Source organism: Microtus pennsylvanicus (assembly GCF_037038515.1).
Source record: "Microtus pennsylvanicus isolate mMicPen1 chromosome Y unlocalized genomic scaffold, mMicPen1.hap1 SUPER_Y_unloc_4, whole genome shotgun sequence".
NCBI classification, from domain to species: Eukaryota; Metazoa; Chordata; class Mammalia; order Rodentia; family Cricetidae; genus Microtus; species Microtus pennsylvanicus.
Window position 1 is genome coordinate 1827231 of NW_027460882.1, and position 23581 is coordinate 1850811.

The window sequence follows — 23581 nt, forward strand, 5'->3', positions numbered from 1 at the left end:
AAAGAAACCTTTCTTTGACTACAGAGGTCCTAGTTGCTTCCTAAACATATTTACCAAAAGAAAATATCTTGGCTCTCTAGATTCCAACTTCTGGAAATTCGGTTGAACAGTTATGGAGCCCAAGAGCTGAACTGACCTCCTCAGCCACCGTGAAGATAGTAAGCCCACCTTCACAGAAGACTAGTGCTTCATGAGGAACAGAGTTGCCACCCCCAACCAAAGCTTTGTGACATCATCAAGGCCCTACTTATGTCATAAAACTCCTCCTAGCCATATTTCTTTCCTACTAACCCCCAGAAATATCCAGCATACAGGTCCTAAAATGCTGCTCATACAGCCCCATGAAGACCCAAAATAAAAACCCCCGTCTTCTTCCCAATTACTTGAGTCATATTTTCCAAGTAACTCAACCCCCCCTTTTTTTTTCTGTAAAATAATTTTTGGTCTGAGTCAACAACTCACATGAATGTTTTTTTTTCCTAGCTCCAATGTCCTCATTGGTTATTTTCTATTGATTTTTCCATTACTTCATAATAATAATTATCAAACTTTCCACTTCTCTTCCTCCTCCCACATTCTTCTTGCTCCGCAAATAAACCTCTCCACTCAAACACCAGTCCAAATAGAGGGCAGGGTACTTTGAGCTGTGGGAAGTCCAAGCCCACCCTTCATCCATCCAGATTTAGCAAGGTATGCATCCACAAAAAATGTGATCACAAAAAGCCAGTGTATGATATGCAGACAATTGCAAGTGCCATTATCTTTGGCTTCTCCGTCTGCCCCAATTGTCAGCCACATTCAGAACTTCCAGTTCGATCCCATGTTCTTTCATTCCCAGGTCACTGGATTAGTTGAATCCCCTTAGTTCAGGCACAGTGTCTCATAGTGTGGACCAAGCCATTATATTCCTGACATCCTTGCTCTTTTTCTCCATCCATCTGCTCTTCCACTGGAGCTTGGAAGCTCCATCTAGTTTTCTGATTTTGACCCTGACTTGATCTCCATCATTTGCCAAACAAAAGTTCCATGGCAGTTTTCAAGATAGTCAGTCATCAATCTGACTATGGGACAAGGCACACATAGTTCCTAGGGACATGTCACAGTGCGGTCAACTTCTCCTCCCTGCTTAAGTACCTAGAGAGGGTCACCCTATGGCCTTCTGAGAACCACTCGAGAGATATCGATCTTGACATCCCCAGAATGGCCCCATAAATTGAGATATCATCAGTGTATGTGCATTAACTTGTGTGTGTTTGTGTATGTGTATTTAAATCACAATAACAAATGGATTGTAATATTGAAGTTTCTTCTCATCTTGAGAAGAATATTTGCTACAGAAACACTCTCACAGTAATAGTGAGAGTTTAAACTATCTAAGAAAGGAGAAATAACTGGAGGAATCCCCAAGGTGTTAGGCTCAGTGTCCCAGGAATTTAATCCAAGGAAAGTCAATGAACTCAGTGATGGAAGATAAATCCCAGCCTAAATAAAATCCTAAATCATTTAGGTGGAACATGAAATAATCTTACAACAGTTATAAGAGGTCTAAAATGCCTGGACTGGAACATAAGTGGAACACAATGACGTGGAGCTGAGAGTGCATGGCAAAACTGATTGGATCTGGCAAAAATTATGTAAGCATACCAAGGAAACCACCAGTGGGACAAAACCCTAAGAAATCTGTATGACAACATATCATGTTGAACATAATGAGATTTATAGACAAAGGAAAGATCTTAATTATGTCACTGTCACACAGGTGATGATGAACCAGTTTCATCGTAGAGTGACTCCCTGCTGTGTTTAAGATAACCTGTCAATTCTGTCTAGTCAGTTACAAGGAAATTTGCATAATTGCACAGATTAACTATCAGCATCATTTACTACACAATCAAAGGCAAGGCAAAGAAATCATAGACATGTTGTTGAATGCTGATGATGTTATTGGGAGTTTTGATGGTTTTTTTTCTTAAAGGGAAATCATCGGTGACTCTCATGCATGAAGCAGATCCTTTCTCTGTGATGTTTTCTGAATAGCCACTGAGATACCAGCCCATTGAGTTGTGGTCTCTCTCTCTTTTTAAAAGCAACTTCTACCTTCAGCTTGATCTCTTGCTTGAGCTTCCCTTCCGGCTACTAGGCTCCTTTTCTGATCCTGCAGAGGGCTTTTGTCAGGGATTGTGATCTCTAAGTTTTTCCCCTTTCAAGAACTAATTATTCTATTAATCACAATTCTAAACTGCTGTGGGAGTTTGTTTGTGACTTATGCCTTCACATGTGATACAAGCGACCTGTGTGTATAGGGTCTTCTCTCTGTTCATGTGGGGAAGGCATGGCAGCAGGAGTAGATGGCTGCTCATTCTCTGTAAGGAAATCAGTAAACAGTGGGCACCAAGTACAAGGATGTCCTGAAATATTAAGTCTTGTCCTTTCAAGGCCCCAAAGCCTCCAGCTAGGTTCAGGGTCACGACAATCTCTAAAACCCACCGAGCATGAAGTATTCAGAACCAGAAGCCTGTGTGTGCCATATCACATAAATTCATCGTGAGTACACCAATCTGTCTTTTTTTTAATTCTAAATTATTTTGTCCCATCAGAACGATCTATATTACCAATTAACCAAATTTGCTGCATCTTTGGTGTCCTAGAATTGCTTTAAATTGTTGCTGGGACAGTCTTACAAACCTTCCTGTGCTGTTATGAGACCTTAAGGAGACAGCACTTATTTCAGAAATCAAAGGCAGTTGGGTTCAATCCTATGGTTAGCTGTTAGCTAGACACTGGAAGGATGGATTTGACTAAGAAGGGGAGACAGCATACATGGAGGCAGGTAACCTTTCCTTTGCAAAATGACCCATTTTGAGGCCTTACTTCAGGCTCTTCTCTTCTCCTAATCTTGGTTTTTTTATTAGTTTAGGAGAAGAATTAAAACTCCATTTACAGTATCTGTGAACCTGAATGAGTTAAGTATGTGTGACCAACTTGATGTCTGCCTGTCTGTCAACAGGGCCAGAGTTCAGGGGCATCTGATGCATAGCACAGGAATGTCAGCCATCAATCTCTGGTCCACCTAACTCTACAGCATTAGAGTTGTCATGGTTGCTCATCTGATCTTCCTCATATGATCTCCATCCACAGAGATGTCAGAAAAATCCTCCCCTGAGAGTGCAAGTTCTTTACAAATGAAAGATTATACAACAGAAGACACATGGGAGATTTATATGGGCAAGCTGTTGAAAGGATAAAGTGACAGAAGAAGTTTATTGATTAATTAAAGAAAGAATCCGCTTCAGCTGATAGGTTAGAACATAGGTAGGTGGAGTAAAGAAAATAGAATGCCGGGAGCAAGAGGGAGTGAGCTCAGAGAAGCCATGCTCCCCTCTCCCCGGCAGATGCCATAGCTCTGCTCTCTGAGGCAGATGTCGATGCAGCCCGCCACCATGTCAGACATGCTGAATTTTTCCTGGTAAGTGCACCTCATTATACTACACTGATTATTAGAAATGGGTTAAAATGCTGAATCTAATGGGCCAGCAGTGTTTAAAAGAATACAGTTTTTGTGTATTTATTTCAGGCATAACCTTCATGCGGTCGTGGTGCTGGGGACACAGCCTCGCTGCTCAAATAACTACAGAATGGCTTGCAGCCTTGTGGACAACTGAATCCACTGAAAGCCTGAGAAAGCTTGGGAAAGAGTAAAGCATGTTTTCTTGGTAGCAGGGATTTCTCGGTCTGCTCTGCTTGCTAGAAGAAAGCAAGGGCTCTCATCTAAAAGAGGCTTGCTGACTCAGCTTCAGCTGCAAAACCCTGCAGCCTTTAAGAGGTCCTGCCACACAACATTTAAATGGTGTTGATAAAAGCCAACTGAATGCTTGTATGTTTTCAGCAGTAGCAGGAAAAAAAACTGTGTTGTTTTAAAATGCCGGCTTTCTGGGCCATCCTGCCTGGGCAAACTCTGACTGTTTGAGGAAGGATGGCCAGCTACAGAAAGAGGGCTTGAGTGTTGTCTGTTGCAGCCATATGATGGCAAGGACCTTGAAACACTGTAGACTTGTGGCACTGAATGCGGCTCTGTTCGGTACCTCAGCCACAAGGTTGGAATGGCAGAAAGCTAAGGAATGGGCTACATCTGGCCAGCAAAGCCACGGCTTTAGTCCTACTGAGATTGCTTGGTAAATGAAAGACTCATGTGGTCAGAAAAACAGAGAGAGAAATAGAGTAAAGAGAGATTCAAAGACAAAGAAAATTTTTAAATGATTTACAGTGTGTTAAAATTATGCGCAGGCTAAAATTTGAAGTTCTTAAAGTTAAAAAAAGGAAGAGAGTTGTTGGGTGTGGTAGTACACACCTGTAAACCCAACACATGGGAGGCGGAGGGAGATTGACCTCTGTACCTTCAAGGTGAGGTAGCACACGCCTTTAATCCCAGTGCCTTGAAGGCAGAGACAAACAGATCTTTGTGAGTTCAATGTGTAGTAGCATACACCTTTAATCCCAATGCCTGAAAGGCAGAGAGAGGCAGATCTCTGAGACTTCAAGGACAGACAGGTATACAGAGTTATTCCAGGTCAAAGATACAGAGAACCTGTCTCAAAAGGCAAAAAATAAAAAGGAAAAATAAACAAAATAGAGGTTAAATTGAAGCGCACAACGATGGAAAATTCACAGCGAATTTTGATATTGTATGCTATTATGCTCTTTTTGAATCATTTGAATTTTGAGGCAGTAGCAATAGCTGCTTAAAGATGTTTCTTTATAAAAGCTGCTGAAATAATCCAACGTAGATATTTTGAAAATGCCTTGACTTTGAAATTTGGATCTAAGGACATGATGCTTTGGAAAGGAGTTTCTATTTTGTTTTCACAGAGGGTGATAGTCTGTGGATGCCTCTATCCTAATATGGTAGGATGGACCACTCCCTACTTAAAGGTTGCTGTGAACACCTTGAAAAAATTGCTTCGCTCAACTGCCAACTGAGATAAATCAATAATGATGCCACCATTCAGCAGGAAGCATTTTGGAGAGAAAAAACTGCACCCACGTTCCCAAATATGGCTTATAAACGTTCTTTTACATTTAAAGTGGGATGTGATATAGATATGAATATTTGCATTAGTATAGATTTTGCTTTACTGATAGAGATTTTAGGTCAATTTTTTTTATATGTACATGCATTTTTGATCTTCATTAAGGTATTGTGATTGTGTAGTTCATTTAAAAATATAATGTATATAGGTTATTAATGGATAATCATTAATAATAGTCAAGTTTGTAGTCATGTTAGTTAGATTTTCTAGCTACATAGATATATATATTTCAGTTAGATAGGCATTATTCATATCTCTCTAGACTACAAAATAGGCTATTTAATGTTTTAGTACCTTAGGGTTTTTCATGACAGTGAGACACTCTACTCTTGGCAGCACATATCTACTTCAGGAAGAAGATGGGCATCAAAGAGGATCCTTATGGAGTTTGATAGCCATTTGGGGAAGAAACTGCTCTTGCCTGGATTGTTGCATAAACTGTACACAGAAAACACTCAGAGAGAGGACTACTGAACTTGCCTAAAGGCGAGATGATCTTTTCGTGTTCCTGATTCAGGAAAGGGTCAGCAAACATTCTTCAAGACAAGCAGATAGTGACTGCCTTTGAAATTTCCTGCTTCATGGAAATGTCTGCTGGAACCTATGGGCCTGTAGGCTGAGGATGGAAACACCAACGGTACAGAGGAACTTTGGGTGACTGTCCAGGCAGCGAGATGTCTCTGTCATTTCTAGAGTTTGAAAATGGCTTACTTTTTGTTTGCTTAGGTAATACTGTATTACTCTGGAGTCTCTGATGGAGTTGAAGAATAGATAGATAGTTATAGTTTTCCATTGTTATGATAAAAGATAAAATAGATATAAATATTGTAACTGTAATTCTTGCTTGATAACTGTTGTGTTATATGTAATTTTGCTATGTTAAAATTAAAGATTCCGTTCTTGTTTAAACAGAAATAGGAGTAATGATGGAGTATAGGTCATTGGTTAATTAAATAAAGAAACTGTTTGGCCTGAAAGGTTAGAACATAGGTGGGTGGTATAAACATAAGAGAATACTGGGAGGAATAGGAATTGAGCTTAGAGATGCCATGCACCTCTCCCATGGGCAGAAATGGTAGCTCTGCACTCTGAGGCAGATGGCGATACAGCCAGCCACCAGGTCAGACATGCTAAATCTTTCCTTCTAAGCGCACCTCGTGCTGCAACATACATTATTAGACATGGGTTAAGAGGTTGAAAATAATGGGGCAGGCAGTGTTGAAATGAATAGTTTTGTGTTGTTATTTCGGAGCATAACCTTACAAGGCGGCCCCATGGGGATGGAGCCCTGCTGCTCAAATTTCTACAATCAAGGGGGAAATGGAAGAAGGGAAGAAAGAAGAGAGAGAGACAAGGAAGAATGGATGAATTCAATCATTCATTGGAAAATTGAGTGAACCAATGAATGAGGAGACCTAGTAGGAAAAAATGTGCTGCATTCCCTCAGAGAGTCAGGTCAAATTAAGGATTGACAAGGTTTTCCACTAAGGAGGAGGCTTATTCCATTTTACCTTCTTTGTGCTTCAGGCCCACCCACAAGAGTGATGATGAGGACAGGGAGAACAAGAGGAGAGGGGGTACCGGAATTCCCTGGTACAATTTCTCACCCAAATTGTAGCCAAATCACCTGACCTGGGACAGCTGATCTACATGCTGGACCCTAACTCCCAGTTTGACAACTCTAACATTTTAACCAAGTTTGTGAAGATGAAGGAACCAAAAATAGCCCAGTTACAGGTTGGAAGGTTCCTTACAGGATGGGAGTCAGACATCAGTACCATACAGGTGTTTGGCGGTTTGATGGGTGTGTGGGGTCTTTGCCAGACTCCACCTAGCATCATGGATTCCCTACTTTACTGATATTATGGAGTTGGGTGCATTCATCATATGTGTGCATGTCACACACTAGTGGGCATCATATATACATGCTTATCCTGTGTGTGGGTGAGTGTGTTCATGAGTTTTATAGCCCAAGTACTACAGAACATGATCAATGAAAGGGAACACTGTTTTCCAGATATGGCAGGGCAATTATTTAAATGAACTGACAAGGGTTGGATGGCATGGATAAGACCTATGAGAGTTCAAGGCATACCGAATCCAGGCATGACAAAGTAGGTGGCATACAGAATTCTGGCAAAACTAAGTAGGTAGCTTGATGTCCAACTTGCTGGAGAAGAGCAACTGAGCGGAGACACTTTTCACTAAGCAACATGCTCTAGGGGAGATCAAACATCCTTTGACTTACAGCCAGTACGAATTAAACCTTTCATTAAATGAAACCTAATTTTCTCTGATTTTGAGTATACATTTGTGTCCCTTCCTGATTAATCTACTCTTTATCCTCTTAAGTCCCAATACCTCACGCTGATATCGGTCACATCTTTCCATTTGACATGGTTTTCCCTCAAGCTTCGTACCGCCCCGAGATCATACAACTCTTTGTCCCCTCTCCACTGCTTCCTTGCCAGCCATCTAGTCCTTTACCACACCACGCATCCCCAGTCCTTTACTCTCCAAGGGGAAAAGACCATAAATCCTGCTTTGTTTTGAGGCATGTATTTCTGTGATGCCCCATCCACCAAACACAATCCATCATTGACCAAATAACACAACATGTTAACAAATTTTTATTCTTTGAGAAAGAATAATCCATTGGAAAAAATACCAGGATTTATAAAATACCTGAGGTATCTCTGAAAACAACACATTCCCAAAGAGAGAATTAAGTCTGCCCCTCAAAATTTGAGAATTTCACTTTAACAGATCTTCACCAAATCATAGACATAGATATGGAAGTCATTATCAAACTTGATGAAATACACAGAAGGTTTGTTGGGAACTTGGCAAATAATTTTACCTATCTCTTGGGTTCCATCTTTTTTGTTGTACTGCACTCTTTTGCCCTCCAAGGAATCCCTGCCTAATTCCAAAGTCACGTCTACTGGAGGACATTCAGGCGTGATGTGGAGGTTGCCTTCAATGGAATCATCATGATGGTGGTAAAGGTACAGGACCGGATCATTCTCGTTGACCATGTAGAAACAGGTCGTTATGGCCTGCACCTCACCTGGGACCATGCCACTCCACTCTACCTTAGAGCCTGGCATGATGTGGAGGTTGCGTTCCAGGTAGTCATCCAGGAGGTGGTAAATGTACAAGACCGGATCTTTCTTGTAGGTAATATAAAACCAGGTCTTCATGATTGGCACCTCTTCTAGGACCCTCCCGTTCCAGTCATTCTTAGAGCCATTTGTGCCCATGAATGTATGTTTCACTGCTCTGCCAACTATGGTGTTTGAGAGATGAGTGTCTGTCTCCTGAGGAAATGGCACATTGTTAGGCAGGATCTTCAGGTTTAAAATCCTTTCATCACTATGAAGCTCCAAGCCATAGACACAATCAATCCCATCATATTTCAACAAATAGAGAGAGGGATATGTTGGCAGTTGATCTAGAATGATGGCTTTCAAATGGGAGACTGGTTCATTGGCTTCCTTCCAGCCATGAGAAATTCTGCGTCCAACAGTATTCTCCCGGGCCTCAAAAGGCTTACTAAGTTTTTGCTTGTGGAGCGATGGCCCATTCTTTCTCTGGAGATGTGGCATGCAACTCATACTAAGAGGCATCTTCATCAAGGCGGGAGACTTTCTGAGATAGGCCACAGCACTCTTGTTCCACTGTCTCTTGGCTCTGTTTCTGTGCTTGGGCTTCATAGCTGCCAATCTCTGCATAGGAAGAACTCTTCAGTTTAAATCAGACACAAAGTGGTTTCCTCCACCATAAGTGCCTGCAAGGATAAGAAGGTGAGGATGTGAGGTCAAGGCTCTTTTTAGGAATAACTTTGGAGCAGGTGAAAAAGGCAGGGCTGAATAGATTTGGATACCTAAATGGAATATGTTCTTAAGAAATTAATAGGAAAAGTATCAAAATCTTGTCTACAGCTCAGTATATGTGTATCAGAGACATATTCCTGCTGCAAAATGCAATTGACCTCTACTGAGAAACCTACTTCCTGACTTACTATATCAATGAGAGAGGAAGCTATGCCTATACCTAAAGTGAGAAAGAAATATCTGAACAGATGGCAAAGAATTCAAAGAACAGCCACTCCTCTCCTTACCACTCAAGCTACTGGTTAGTTGGCTCATCTATAACCACCTGCCCAGGTCATGGCACTCCAGTCCACTGGCTCTCTCTATTGTGTCTCCTGATCCAGATCCAGGTTGATTACATAAAGATATTCTGTATCTTCATTAGAGAAGTGAGTACTGTGAGTCAAACTGCCAAAAGAAAGAAACATTAATCTGTGCAACAGCACCTATTAGAAATAATTATCTTTTAAAACACATATGGACAAAGAGGATCTTTGCCATTTAAGTGGACTGAGGAATTGGACATTTTTAGCAAAGATAGAGTGGGGAGAATACCCGACATTAACCGTCCCCCAGCTATCAAATATAGGAGCTGTTAACGACATAAATTTTGGACCCAGAGCAGATTTTAAAGAAACCTTTCTTTGACTACAGAGGTCCTAGTTGCTTCCTAAACATATTTACCAAAAGAAAATATCTTGGCTCTCTAGATTCCAACTTCTGGAAATTCGGTTGAACAGTTGTGGAGCCCAAGAGCTGAACTGACCTCCTCAGCCACCGTGAAGATAGTAAGCACACCTTCACAGAATACTAGTGCTTCATGTGGAACAGAGTTGCCACCCCCAACCAAATCTTTGTGACATCATCAAGGCCCTACTTATGTCTTAAAACTCCTCCTAGCCAGGTTTCTTCCCTACTAACCCCCAGAAATATCCAGCATACAGGTCCTAAAATGCTGCTCATACAGCCCCATGAAGACCCAAAATAAAAACCCCAATCTTCTTCCCAATTACTTGAGTCATATTTTCCAAGTAACTCAAACTTTTTATGTGTTTTTTTTTTCTGTATAATAATTTTTGGTCTGAGTCAACAACTCAATGTATGTTTTTTTTCCTATCTCCAATGTCCTCATTGGTTATTTTCTATTGATTTTTCCATTACTTCATAATAATAATTATCAAACTTTCCACTTCTCTTCCTCCTCCCACATTCTTCTTGCTCCGCAAATAAACCTCTCCACTCAAACACCAGTCCAAATAGAGGGCAGGGTACTTTGAGCTGTGGGAAGTCCAAGCCCACCCTTCATCCATCCAGATTTAGCAAGGTATGCATCCACAAAAAATATGATCACAAAAAGCCAGTGTATGATATGCAGACAATTGCAAGTGCCATTATCTTTGGCTTCTCCATCTGCCCCAATTGTCAGCCACATTCAGAGCTTCCAGTTTGATCCCATGTTCTTTCATTCCCAGGTCACTGGATTAGTTGAAATCCCCTTAGTTCAGGCACAGTGTCTCATAGTGTGGACCAAGCCCTTATATTCCGGACATCCTTGCTCTTTTTCTCCATCCATCTGCTCTTCCACTGGAGCTTGGAAGCTCCATCTAGTTTTCTGATTTTGACCCTGACTTGATCTCCATCATTTGCCAAACAAAAGTTCCATGGTGGTTTTCAAGACAGTCAGTCATCAGTCTGACTATGGGACAAGGCACACATAGTTCCTAGGGACATGTCACAGTGCGGTCAATTTCTCCTCCCTGCTTAAGTACCTAGAGAGGGTCACCCTATGGCCTTCTGAGAACCACTCGAGAGATATCGATCTTGACATCCCCAGAATGGCCCCATAAATTGAGATATCATCAGTGTATGTGCACTAACTTGTGTGTGTTTGTGTGTGTGTATTTAAATCACAATAACAAATGGATTGTAATATTGAAGTTTCTTCTCATCTTGAGAAGAATATTTGCTACAGAAACACTCTCACAGTAATAGTGAGAGTGTAAACTATCTAAGAAAGGAGAAATAACTGGAGGAATCCCCCAGGAGTTAGGCTCAGTGTCCCAGGAATTACGCCCAAGGAAAGTCAATGAACTCAGTGATGGAAGATCAAACCCAGCCTAAATAAAACCATAAATCATTTAGGTGGAACATGAGATACTCTTACAACAGTTACAAGAGGTCTAAAATGCCTGGACTGGAACATAAGGGGAACACAATGACGTGGAGCTGAGAGTGCATGGCAAAACTGATTGGATCTGGCAAAAATTATGTAAGCATACCAAGGAAACCACCAGTGGGACAAAACCCTAAGAAATCTGTATGACAACATATCATGTTGAACATAATGAGATTTATAGACAAAGGAAAGATCTTAATTATGTCACTGTCACACAGGTGATGATGAACCAGTTCCATCGTAGAGTGACTCCCTGCTGTGTTTAAGATAACCTGTCAATTCTGTCTAGTCAGTTACAAGGAAATTTGCATTAATTGCACAGATTAACTATCATCATCATTTACTGCACCATCAAAGGCAAGGCAAAGAAATCATAGACATGTTGTTGAATGCTGATGATGTTATTGGGAGTTTTGATGGGTTTTTTTCTTAAAGGGAAATCATCGGTGACTCTCATGCATGAAGCAGATCCTTTCTCTGTGATGTTTCCTGAATAGTCACTGAGATACCAGCCCATTGAGTTGTGGTCTCTCTCTCTTTTAAAAAGCAACTTCTACCTTCAGCTTGATCTCTTGCTTGAGCTTCCCTTCCGGCTACTAGGCTCCTTTTCTGATCCTGCAGAGGGCTTTTGTAAGGGATTGTGATCTCTAAGTTTTTCCCCTTTCAAGAACTAATCATTCTATTAATCACAATTCTAAACTGCTGTGGGAGTTTGTTTGTGACTTATGCCTTCACATGTGATACAAGCGACCTGTGTGTATAGGGTCTTCTCTCTGTTCATGTGGGGAAGGCATGGCAGCAGGAGTAGATGGCTGCTCATTCTCTGTAAGGAAATCAGTAAACAGTGGGCACCAAGTACAAGGATGTCCTGAAATATTAAGTCTTGTCCTTTCACGGCCCCAAAGCCTCCAGCTAGGTTCAGGGTCACGACAATCTTCAAAACCCACCGAGCATGAAGTATTCAGAACCAGAAGCCTGTGTGTGCCATATCACATAAATTCATCGTGAGTACACCAATCTGTTTTTTTTTTTTTAATGCTACATTATTTTGTCCCATCAGAACGATCTATATTACCAATAAACCAAATTTGCTGCATCTTTGGTGTCCTAGAATTGCTTTAAATTGTTGCTGGGACAGTCTTACAAACCTTCCTGTGCTGTTATGAGACCTTAAGGGGACAGCACTTATTTCAGAAATCAAAGGCAGTTGGGTTCAATCCTATGGTTAGCTGTTAGCTAGACACTGGAAGGATGGATTTGACTAAGAAGGGGAGACAGCATACATGGAGGCAGGTAAACTTTCCTTTGCAAAATGACCCATTTTGAGGCCTTACTTCAGGCTCTTCTCTTCTCCTAATCTTGGTTTTTTATTAGTTTAGGAGAAGAATTAAAACTCCATTTGCAGTATCTGTGAACCTGAATGAGTTAAGTATGTGTGACCAACTTGATGTCTGCCTGTCTGTCAACAGGGCCAGAGTTCAGGGGCATCTGATGCATAGCACAGGAATGTCAGCCATCAATCTCTGGTCCACCTAACTCTACAGCATTAGAGTTGTCATGGTTGCTCATCTGATCTTCCTCATATGATCTCCATCCACAGAGATGTCAGAAAAATCCTCCCCTGAGAGTGCAAGTTCTTTACAAATGAAAGATTAAACAACAGAAGACACATGGGAGATTTATTTGGGCAAGCTGTTGAAAGGATAAAGTGACAGAAGAAGTTTATTGATTAATTAAAGAAAGAATCCGCTTCAGCTGATAGGTTAGAACATAGGTAGGTGGAGTAAACAAAATAGAATGCCGGGAGGAAGAGGTAGTGAGCTCAGAGAAGCCATGCTCCCCTCTCCCCGGCAGATGCCATAGCTCTGCTCTCTGAGGCAGATGTCGATGCAGCCAGCCACCATGTCAGACATGCTGAATTTTTCCTGGTAAGTGCACCTCTTTATACTACACTGATTATTAGAAATGGGTTAAAATGCTGAATCTAATTGGCCAGCAGTGTTTAAAAGAATACAGTTTTGGTGTATTTATTTCAGGCATAACCTTCATGCGGCCATGGTGCTGGGGACACAGCCTCGCTGCTCAAATAACTACAGAATGGCTTGCAGCCTTGTGGACAACTGAATCCACTGAAAGCCTGAGAAAGCTTGGGAAAGAGTAAAGCATGTTTTCTTGGTAGCAGCGATTTCTCGGTCTGCTCTGCTTGCTAGAAGAAAGCAAGGGCTCTCATCTAAAAGAGGCTTGCTGACTCAGCTTCAGCTGCAAAACCCTGCAGCCCTTAAGAGGTCCTGCCACAAAACATTTAAATGGTGTTGATAAAAACCAACTGAATGCTTGTATGTTTTCAGCAGTAGCAGGAAAAAAAACTGTGTTGTTTTAAAATGCCGGGTTTCTGAGGCATCCTGCCTGGGCAAACTCTGACTGTTTGAGGAAGGAGGGCCAGCTACAGAAAGAGGGCTTGAGTGTTGTCTGTTGCAGCCTCTTTGATGGCAAGGACCTTGAAACACTGTAGACTTGTGGCACTGAATGCGGCTCTGTTCGGTACCTCAGCCACAAGGTTGGAATGGCAGAAAGCTAAGGAATGGGCTACATCTGGCCAGCAAAGTCACGGCTTTAGTCCTACTGAGATTGCTTGGTAAATGAAAGACTCATGTGGTCAGAAAAACAGAGAGAGAAATAGAGTAAAGAGAGATTCAAAGACAAAGAAAATTTTTAAATGATTTACAGTGTGTTAAAAATATGTGCAGGCTAAAATTTGAAGTTCTTAAAGTTAAAAAAAGGAAGAGAGTTGTTGGGTGTGGTAGTACACACCTGTAAACCCAACACATGGGAGGCAGAGGGAGATTGACCTCTGTACCTTCAAGGTGAGGTAGCACACGCCTTTAATCCCAGTGCCTTGAAGGCAGAGACAAACAGATCTTTGTGAGTTCAATGTGTAGTAGCATACACCTTTAATCCCAATGCCTGAAAGGCAGAGAGAGGCAGATCTCTGAGACTTCAAGGACAGACAGGTATACAGAGTTATTCCAGGTCAAAGATACAGAGAACCTGTCTCAAAAGGGAAAAAATAAAAAGGAAAAATAAACAAAATAGAGGATAAATTGAAGCGCACAAACATGCAAAATTCACAGCGAATTTTGATATTGTATGCTATTATGCTCTTTTTGAATCATTTGAATTTTGAGGCAGTAGCAATAGCTGCTAAAGGATGTTTCTTTATAAAAGCTGCTGAAATAATCCAACATAGATATTTTGAAAATGCCTTGACTTTGAAATTTGGATCTAAGGACATGATGCTTTGGAAAGGAGTTTCTATTTGTTTTCACAGAGGGTGATAGTCTGTGGATGCCTCTATCCTAATATGGTAGGATGAACAACGCCCTACTTAAAGGTTGCTGTGAACACCTTTAAAAAATTGCTTCACTCAACTGCCAACTGAGATAAATCAATAATGATGCCACCATTCAGCAGGAAGCATTTTGGAGAGAAAAAACTGCACCCACGTTCCCAAATATGGCTTATAAACGTTCTTTTACATTTAAAGTGGGATGTGATATAGATATGAATATTTGCATTAGTATAGATTTTGCTTTACTGATAGAGATTTTAGGTCAATTGTGTTATATGTATATGCATTTTTGATCTTAATTAAGGTATTGTGATTGTGTAGTTCATTTAAAAATATAATGTATATAGGTTATTAATGGATAATCATTAATAATAGTCAAGTTTGTAGTCATGTTAGTTAGATTTTCTAGCTACATAGATATATATATATATAGTTCAGTTAGATAGGCATTATTCATATCTCTCTAGACTACAAAACAGGCTATTTAATATTTTAGTACCTTAGGGTTTTTCAGGACAGTGAGACACTCTACTCTTGGCAGCACATATCTACTTCAGGAAGAAGATGGGCATCAAAGAGGATCCTTATGGAGTTTGATAGCCATTTGGGGAAGAAACTGCTCTTGCCTGGATTGTTGCATAAACTGTACACAGAAAACACTCAGAGAGAGGACTACTGAACTTGCCTAAAAGTGAGGTGATCTTTTCGTGTTCCTGATTCAGGAAAGTGTCAGCAAAACATTCTTCAAGACAAGCAGATAGTGACTGCCTTTGAAATTTCCTGCTTCAAGGAAATGTCTGCTGGGAACTATGGGCCTGTAGGCTGAGGATGGAAACACCAAAGGTACAAAGGGATTTTGGGTGACTGTCCAGGCAGCAGATGTCTCTGTCATTTCTAGAGTTTGAATATGGCTTACTTTTTGTTTGCTTAGGTAATACTGTACTATTCTGGAGTCTCTGATGGAGTTGAAGAATAGATAGATAGTTATAGTCTTCCATTGTTATGATAAAAGATAAAATAGATATAAATATTGTAACTGTAATTCTTGCTTGATAACTGTTTTGTTATATGTAATTTTGCTGTTAAAGTTAAAGATTCCGTAGTTGTTTAAACAGAAATAGGAGTAATGATGGAGTATAGGTCATTGGTTAATTAAATAAAGAAACTGTTTGGCCTGAAAGGTTAGAACATAGGTGGGTGGAATAAACATAAGAGAATGCTGGGAGGAATAGGAATTGAGCTTAGAGATGCCATGCACCTCTCCCATGGGCAGAAATGGTAGCTCTGCACTCTGAGGCAGATGGCGATACAGCCAGCCACCAGGTCAGACATGCTAAATTTTTCCGTCTAAGCGCACCTCGTGCTGCAACATACATTATTAGACATGGGTTAAGAGGCTGAAAATAATGGGGCAGGCAGTGTTGAAATGAATAGTTTTGTGTTGTTATTTCGGAGCATAACCTTACAAGGCGGCCCCATGGGGATGCAGCCCTGCTGCTCAAATTTCTACAATCAAGGGGGAAATGGAAGAAGGGAAGAAAGAAGAGAGAGAGACAGTGAAGAATGGATGAATTCAATCATTCCTTGGAAAAATAGTGAACCAATGAATTAGGAGACCTAGTAGGAAAAAATGTGCTGCATTCCCTCAGAGAGTCAGGTCAAATTAAGGATTGACAAGGTTTTCCACTAAGGAGGAGGCTTATTCCATTTTACCTTCTTTGTGCTCCAGGCCCACCCACAAGAAAGATGATGAGGACAGAGAGAAGAAGAGGAGAGGGTGTACCAGAATTCCCTGGTACAATTTCTCACCCAAATTGTAGCCAAATCACCTGATGTGGGACAGCTGATCTACATGCTGGACCCTGACTCCCAGTTTGACAACTCTAACATTTTAACCAAGTTTGTGAAGATGAAGGAACCAAAAATAGCCCAGTTACAGGATGGCAGGTTCCTTACAGGATGGGAGTCAGACATCAGTACCATACTGGTATTTGGCGGTTTGATGGGTGTGTGGGGTCTTTGCCAGACTCCACCTAGCATCATGGATTCCCTACTTTACTGATATTATGGAGTTCGGTGCATTCATCATATGTGTGCATGTCACACACTAGTGGGCATCATATGTACATGTTTATCCTGTGTGTGGGTGAGCGTGTTCATGAGTTTTATAGCCCAAGTACTACAGAACATGATCAATGAAAGGGAACACTATTTTCCAGATATGGCAGGGCAATTATTTAAATGAACTGACAAGGGTTGAATGGCATGGATAAGACCTATGAGAGTTCAAGGCATACCGAATCCAGGCATGACAAAGTAGGTGGCAGACAGAATTCTGGCAAAACTAAGTAGGTAGCTTGATGTCCAACTTACTGGAGAAGAGCAACTGAGCGGAGACACTTTTCACTAAGCAACATGCTCTAGTGGAGATCAAACATCCTTTGACTTACAGCCAGTATGAATTAAACCATTCATCAAATGAAAACTAATTTTCTCTGATTTTGAGTATACATTTGTGTCCCTTCCTGATTAATCTACTCTTTATCCTCTTAAGTCCCAATACCTCACGCTGATATCGGACACATCTTTCCATTTGACATGGATTTCCCTCAAGCTTCATACCGCCCCGAGATCATACAACTTTTTGTCCCCTCTCCACTGCTTCCTTGACAGCCATCTTGTCCTTTACCACACCACGCATCCCCAGTCCTTTACTCCCCAAGGGGAAAAGACCATAAATCCTGCTTTGTTTTGAGGCATGTATTTCTGTGATGCCCCATCCACCAAACACAATCCATCATTGACCAAATAACACAACATGTTAGCAAATTTTTATTCTTTGAGAAAGGATAATCCATTGGAAAAGATACCAGGATTCATAGAAGACCTGAGGTATCTCTGAAAAAACACATTCCCAAAGAGAGAATTAAGTCTGCCCCTCAAAATTTGAGAATTTCACTTTAACAGATCTTCACCAAATCATAGACATAGATATGGAAGTCATTATCAAACTTGATGAAATACACAGAAGGTTTGTTGGGAACTTGGCAAATAATTTTACCTATCTCTTGGGTTCCATCTTTTTTGTTGTACTGCACTCTTTTGCCCTCCAAGGAATCCCTGCCTAATTCCAAAGTCACCTCTACTGAATGACATTCAGGCGTGATGTGGAGGTTGCCTTCAATGGAATCATCATGATGGTGGTAAAGGTACAGGACCGGATCATTCTCGTTGACAATGTAGAAACAGGTCGTTATGGTCTGCACCTCATCTGGGACCACGCCACTCCACTCTTCCTTAGAGCCTGGCATGATGTGGAGGTTGCCTTCCAGGTAGTCATCCAGGAGGTGGTAAATGTACAAGACCGGATCTTTCTTGTAGGTAATATAAAACCAGGTCTTCATGATTGGCACCTCTTCTAGGACCATCCCGTTCCAGTCATTCTTAGAGCCATTTGTGCCCATGAATGTATGTTTCACTGCTCTGCCAACTATGGTGTTTGAGAGATGAGTGTCTGTCACCTGAGGAAATGGCACATTATTAGGCAGGATCTTCAGGTTTAAAATCCTTTCATCACTATGAAGCTCCAAGCCATAGACACAATCAATCCCATCATATTTCAACAAATAGAAAGAGGGATATGTTGGCAGTTGATCTAGAATGATGGCTTTCCAATGGTGACTGGTTCATTGGCTTCCTTCCAGCCATGAGAAATTCTGCGGCCAACAATATTCTCCAGGGCCTCAAAAGGCTTACTAAGTTTTTGCTTCTGGAGCGATGGCCCATTCTTCTTCTGGAGATGTGGCATGCAACTCATACTGAGAGGCATCTTCATCATGGCGGGAGACTTTCTGAGATAGGCCACAGCACTCCTGTTCCACTGTCTCTTGGCTCTGTTTCTGTGCTTGGGCTTCATAGCTGCCAATCTCTGCATAGGAAGAACTCTTCAGTTTAAATCAGACACAAAGTGGTTTCCTCCACCATAAGTGCCTGCAAGGATAAGAAGGTGAGGATGTGAGGTCAAGGCTCTTTTTAGGAATAACTTTGGAGCAGGTGAAAAAGGCAGGGCTGAATAGATTTGGATACCTAAATGGAATATGTTCTTAAGAAATTAATAGGAAAATTATCAAAATCTTGTCTACAGCTCAGTATATGTGTATCAGAGACATATTCCTGCTGCAAAAAGCAATTGACCTCTACTGAGAAACCTACTTCCTGACTTACTATATCAATGAGAGAGGAAGCTATGCCTATACCTAAAGTGAGAAAGAAATATCTGAACAGATGGCAAAGAATTCAAAGAACAGCCACTCCTCTCCTTACCACTCAAGCTACTGGTTAGTTGGCTGATCTATAACCACCTGCCCAAGGTCATGGCACTCCAGTCCACTGGCTCTCTCTATTGTGTCTCCTGATCCAGATCCAGGTTGATTACATAAAGGTATTCTGTATCTTCATTAGAGAAGTGAGTACTGTGAGTCAAACTGCCAAAAGAAAGAAACATTAATCTGTGCAACAGCACCTATTAGAAATAATTAGCTTTTAAAACACATATGGACAAAGAGGATCTTTGCCATTTAAGTGGACTGAGGAATTGGACATTTTTAGCAAAGATAGAGTGGGGAGAATACCCGACATTAACCGTCCCCCAGCTATCAAATATAGGAGCTCTTAACGACATAAATTTTGGACCCAGAGCAGATTTGAAAGAAACCTTTCTTTGACTACAGAGGTCCTAGTTGCTTCCTAAACATATTTACCAAAAGAAAATATCTTGGCTCTCTAGATTCCAACTTCTGGAAATGTGGTTGAACAGTCGTGGAGCCCAAGAGATGAACTGACCTCCTCAACCACCGTGAAGATAGTAAGCCCACCTTCACAGAAGACTAGTGCTTCATGTGGAACAGAGTTGCCACCCCCAACCAAAGCTTTGTGACATCATCAAGGCTCTACTTATGTCATAAAACTCCTCCTAGCCAGGTTTCTTCCCTACTAACCCCCAGAAATATCCAGCATACAAGTCCTAAAATGCTGCTCATACAGCCCCATGAAGACCCAAAATAAAAACCCCAATCTTCTTCCCAATTACTTGAGTCATATATTTCAAGTACCTCAACCCGTTTATGTGTTTTTTTTTTTCTGTAAAATAATTTTTGGTCTGAGTCAACAACTCACATGAATGTTTTTTTCTCCTAGCTCCAATGTCCTCATTGGTAATTTTCTATTGATTTTTCCATTACTTCATAATAATAACTATAAAACTTTCCACTTTTCTTCCTCCTCCCACATTCTTCTTGCTCCGCAAATAAACCTCTCCACTCAAACACCAGTCCAAATAGAGGGCAGGGTACTTTGAGCTGTGGGAAGTCCAAGCCCACCCTTCATTCATCCAGATTTAGCAAGGTATGCATCCACAAAAAATATGATCACAAAAAGCCAGTGTATGATATGCAGACAATTGCAAGTGCCATTATCTTTGGCTTCTCCGTCTGCCCCAATTGTCAGCCACATTCAGAGCTTCCAGTTTGATCCCATGTTCTTTCATTCCCAGGTCACTGGATTAGTTGAAATCCCCTTAGTTCAGGCACAGTGTCTCATAGTGTGGACCAAGCCCTTATATTCCTGACATCCTTGCTCTTTTTCTCCATCCATCTGCTCTTCCACTGGAGCTTGGAAGCTCCATCTAGTTTTCTGATTTTGACCCTGACTTGATCTCCATCATTTGCCAAACAAAAGTTCCATGGTGGTTTTCAAGATAGTCAGTCATCAGTCTGACTATGGGACAAGGCACACATAGTTCCTAGGGACATGTCACAGTGCGGTCAAATTCTCCTCCCTGCTTAAGTACCTAGAGAGGGTCACCCTATGGCCTTCTGAGAACCACTCGAGAGATATCGATCTTGACATCCCCAGAATGGCCCAATAAATTGAGATATCATCAGTGTATGTGCATTAACTTGTGTGTGTTTGTGTGTGTGTATTTAAATCACAATAACAAATGGATTGTAATATTGAAGTTTCTTCTAATCTTGAGAAGAATATTTGCTACAGAAACACTCTCACAGTAATAGTGAGAGTGTAAACTATCTAAGAAAGGAGAAATAACTGGAGGAATCCCCCAGGAGTTAGGCTCAGTGTCCCAGGAATTACGCCCAAGGAAAGTCAATGAACTCAGTGATGGAAGATAAAACCCAGCCTAAATAAAACCCTAAATCATTTAGGTGGAACATGAGATACTCTTACAACAGTTACAAGAGGTCTAAAATGCCTGGACTGGAACATAAGGGGAACAAAAGGACGTGGAGCTGAGAGTGCATGTCAAAACTGATTGGATCTGGCAAAAATTATGTAAGCATACCAAGGAAACCACCAGTGGGACAAAACCCTAAGAAATCTGTATGACAACATATCATGTTGAACATAATGAGATTTATAGACAAAGGAAAGATCTTAATTATGTCACTGTCACACAGGTGATGATGAACCAGTTCCATCGTAGAGTGACTCCCTGCTGTGTTTAAGATAACCTGTCAATTCTGTCTAGTCAGTTACAAGGAAATTTGCATTAATTGCACAGATTAACTATCAGCATCATTTACTGCACAATCAAAGGCAAGGCAAAGAAATCATAGACATGTTGTTGAATGCTGATGATGTTATTGGGAGTTTTGATGGGTTTTTTTCTTAAAGGGAAATCATCGGTGACTCTCATGCATGAAGCAGATCCTTTCTCTGTGATGTTTCCTGAATAGCCACTGAGATACCAGCCCATTGAGTTGTGGTCTCTCTCTGTTTTACAAAGCAACTTCTACCTTCAGCTTGATCTCTTGCTTGAGCTTCCCTTCCGGCTACTAGGCTCCTTTTCTGATCCTGCAGAGGGCTTTTGTAAGGGATTGTGATCTCTAAGTTTTTCCCCTTTCAAGAACTAATCATTCTATTAATCACAATTCTAAACTGCTGTGGGAGTTTGTTTGTGACTTATGCCTTCACATGTGATACAAGCGACCTGTGTGTATAGGGCCTTCTCTCTGTTCATGTGGGGAAGGCATGGCAGCAGGAGTAGATGGCTGCTCATTCTCTGTAAGGAAAGCAGTAAACAGTGGGGACCAAGTACAAGGATGTCCTGAAATATTAAGTCTTGTCCTTTCAAGGCCCCAAAGCCTCCAGCTAGGTTCAGGGTCACGACAATCTCCAAAACCCACCGAGCATGAAGTATTCAGAACCAGAAGCCTGTGTGTGCCATATCACATAAATTCATCGTGAGCACACCAATCTGTTTTTTTTTTTAATTCTAAATTATTTTGTCCCATCAGAACGATCTATATTACCAATTAACTAAATTTGCTGCAAATTTGGTGTCCTAGTATTGCTTTAAATTGTTGCTGGGACAGTATTACAATCCTTCCTGTGTTGTTATGAGACCTTAAGGGGACAGCACTTATTTCAGAAATCAAAGGCAGTTGGGTTCACTCCTATGGTTATATGTTAGCGAGACACTGGAAGGATGGATTTGACTAAGAAAGGGAGACAGCATACATGGAGGCAGGTAACCTTTCCTTTGCAAAATGACCCATTTTGAGGCCTTACTTCAGGCTCTTCTCTTCTCATAATCTTGGTTTTTTTATTAGTTTAGGAGAAGAATTAAAACTCCATTTACAGTATCTGTGAACCTGAATGAGTTAAGTATGTGTGACCAACTTGATGTCTGCCTGTCTGTCAGCAGGGCCAGAATTCAGGGGCATCTGAGGCATAGCACAAGAATGTCAGCCATCAATCTCTGGTCCACCTAACTCTACAGCATTAGAGTTATCATGGTTGCTCATCTGATCTTCCTCATATGATCTCCATCCACAGAGATGTCAGAAAAATCCTCCCCTGAGAGTGCAAGTTCTTTACAAATGAAAGATTATACAACAGAAGACACATGGGTGATTTCTATGGCAAGCTGTTGAAAGGATAAAGTGACAGAAGAAGTTTATTGATTAATTAAAGAAAGATTCCGCTTCAGCTGATAGGTTAGAACATAGGTAGGTGGAGTAAACAAAATAGAATGCCGGGAGGAAGAGGTAGTGAGCTCAGAGAAGCCATGCTCCCCTCTCCCGGGCAGATGCCATAGCTCTGCTCTCTAAGGCAGATGTCGATGCAGCCAGCCACCATGTCAGACATGCTGAATTTTTCCTGGTAAGTGCACCTCGTTATACTACACTGATTATTAGAAATGGGTTAAAATGCTGAATCTAATGGGCCAGCAGTGTATAAAAGAATACAGTTTTGGTGTATTAATTTCAGGCATAACCTTCATGCGGCCGTGGTGCTGGGGACACAGCCTCGCTGCTCAAATAACTACAGAATGGCTTGCAGCCTTGTGGACAACTGAATCCACTGAAAGCCAGAGAAAGCTTGGGAAAGAGTAAAGCATGTTTTCTTGGTAGCAGCGATTTCTCGGTCTGCTCTGCTTGCTAGAAGAAAGCAAGGGCTCTCATCTAAAAGAGGCTTGCTGACTCAGCTTCAGCTGCAAAACCCTGCAGCCCTTAAGAGGTCCTGCAACAAAACATTTAAATGGTGCTGATAAAAGCCAACTGAATGCTTGTATGTTTTCAGCAGTAGCAGGAAAAAAAAACTGTGTTGTTTTAAAATGCCGGGTTTCTGGGCCATCCTGCCTGGGCAAACTCTGATTGTTTGAGGAAGGAGGGCCAGCTACAGAAAGAGGGCTTGAGTGTTGTCTGTTGCAGCCTCTTTGATGGCAAGGACCTTGAAACACTGTAGACTTGTGGCACTGAATGCGGCTCTGTTCGGTACCTCAGCCACAAGGTTGGAATGGCAGAAAGCTAAGGAATGGGCTACATCTGGCCAGCAAAGCCACGGCTTTAGTCCTACTGAGATTGCTTGGTAAATGAAAGACTCATGTGGTCAGAAAAACAGAGAGAGAAATAGAGTAAAGAGAGATTCAAAGACAAAGAAAATTTTTAAATGATTTACAGTGTGTTAAAAATATGTGCAGGCTAAAATTTGAAGTTCTTAAAGTTAAAAAAAGGAAGAGAGTTGTTGGGTGTGGTAGTACACACCTGTAAACCCAACACATGGGAGGCAGAGG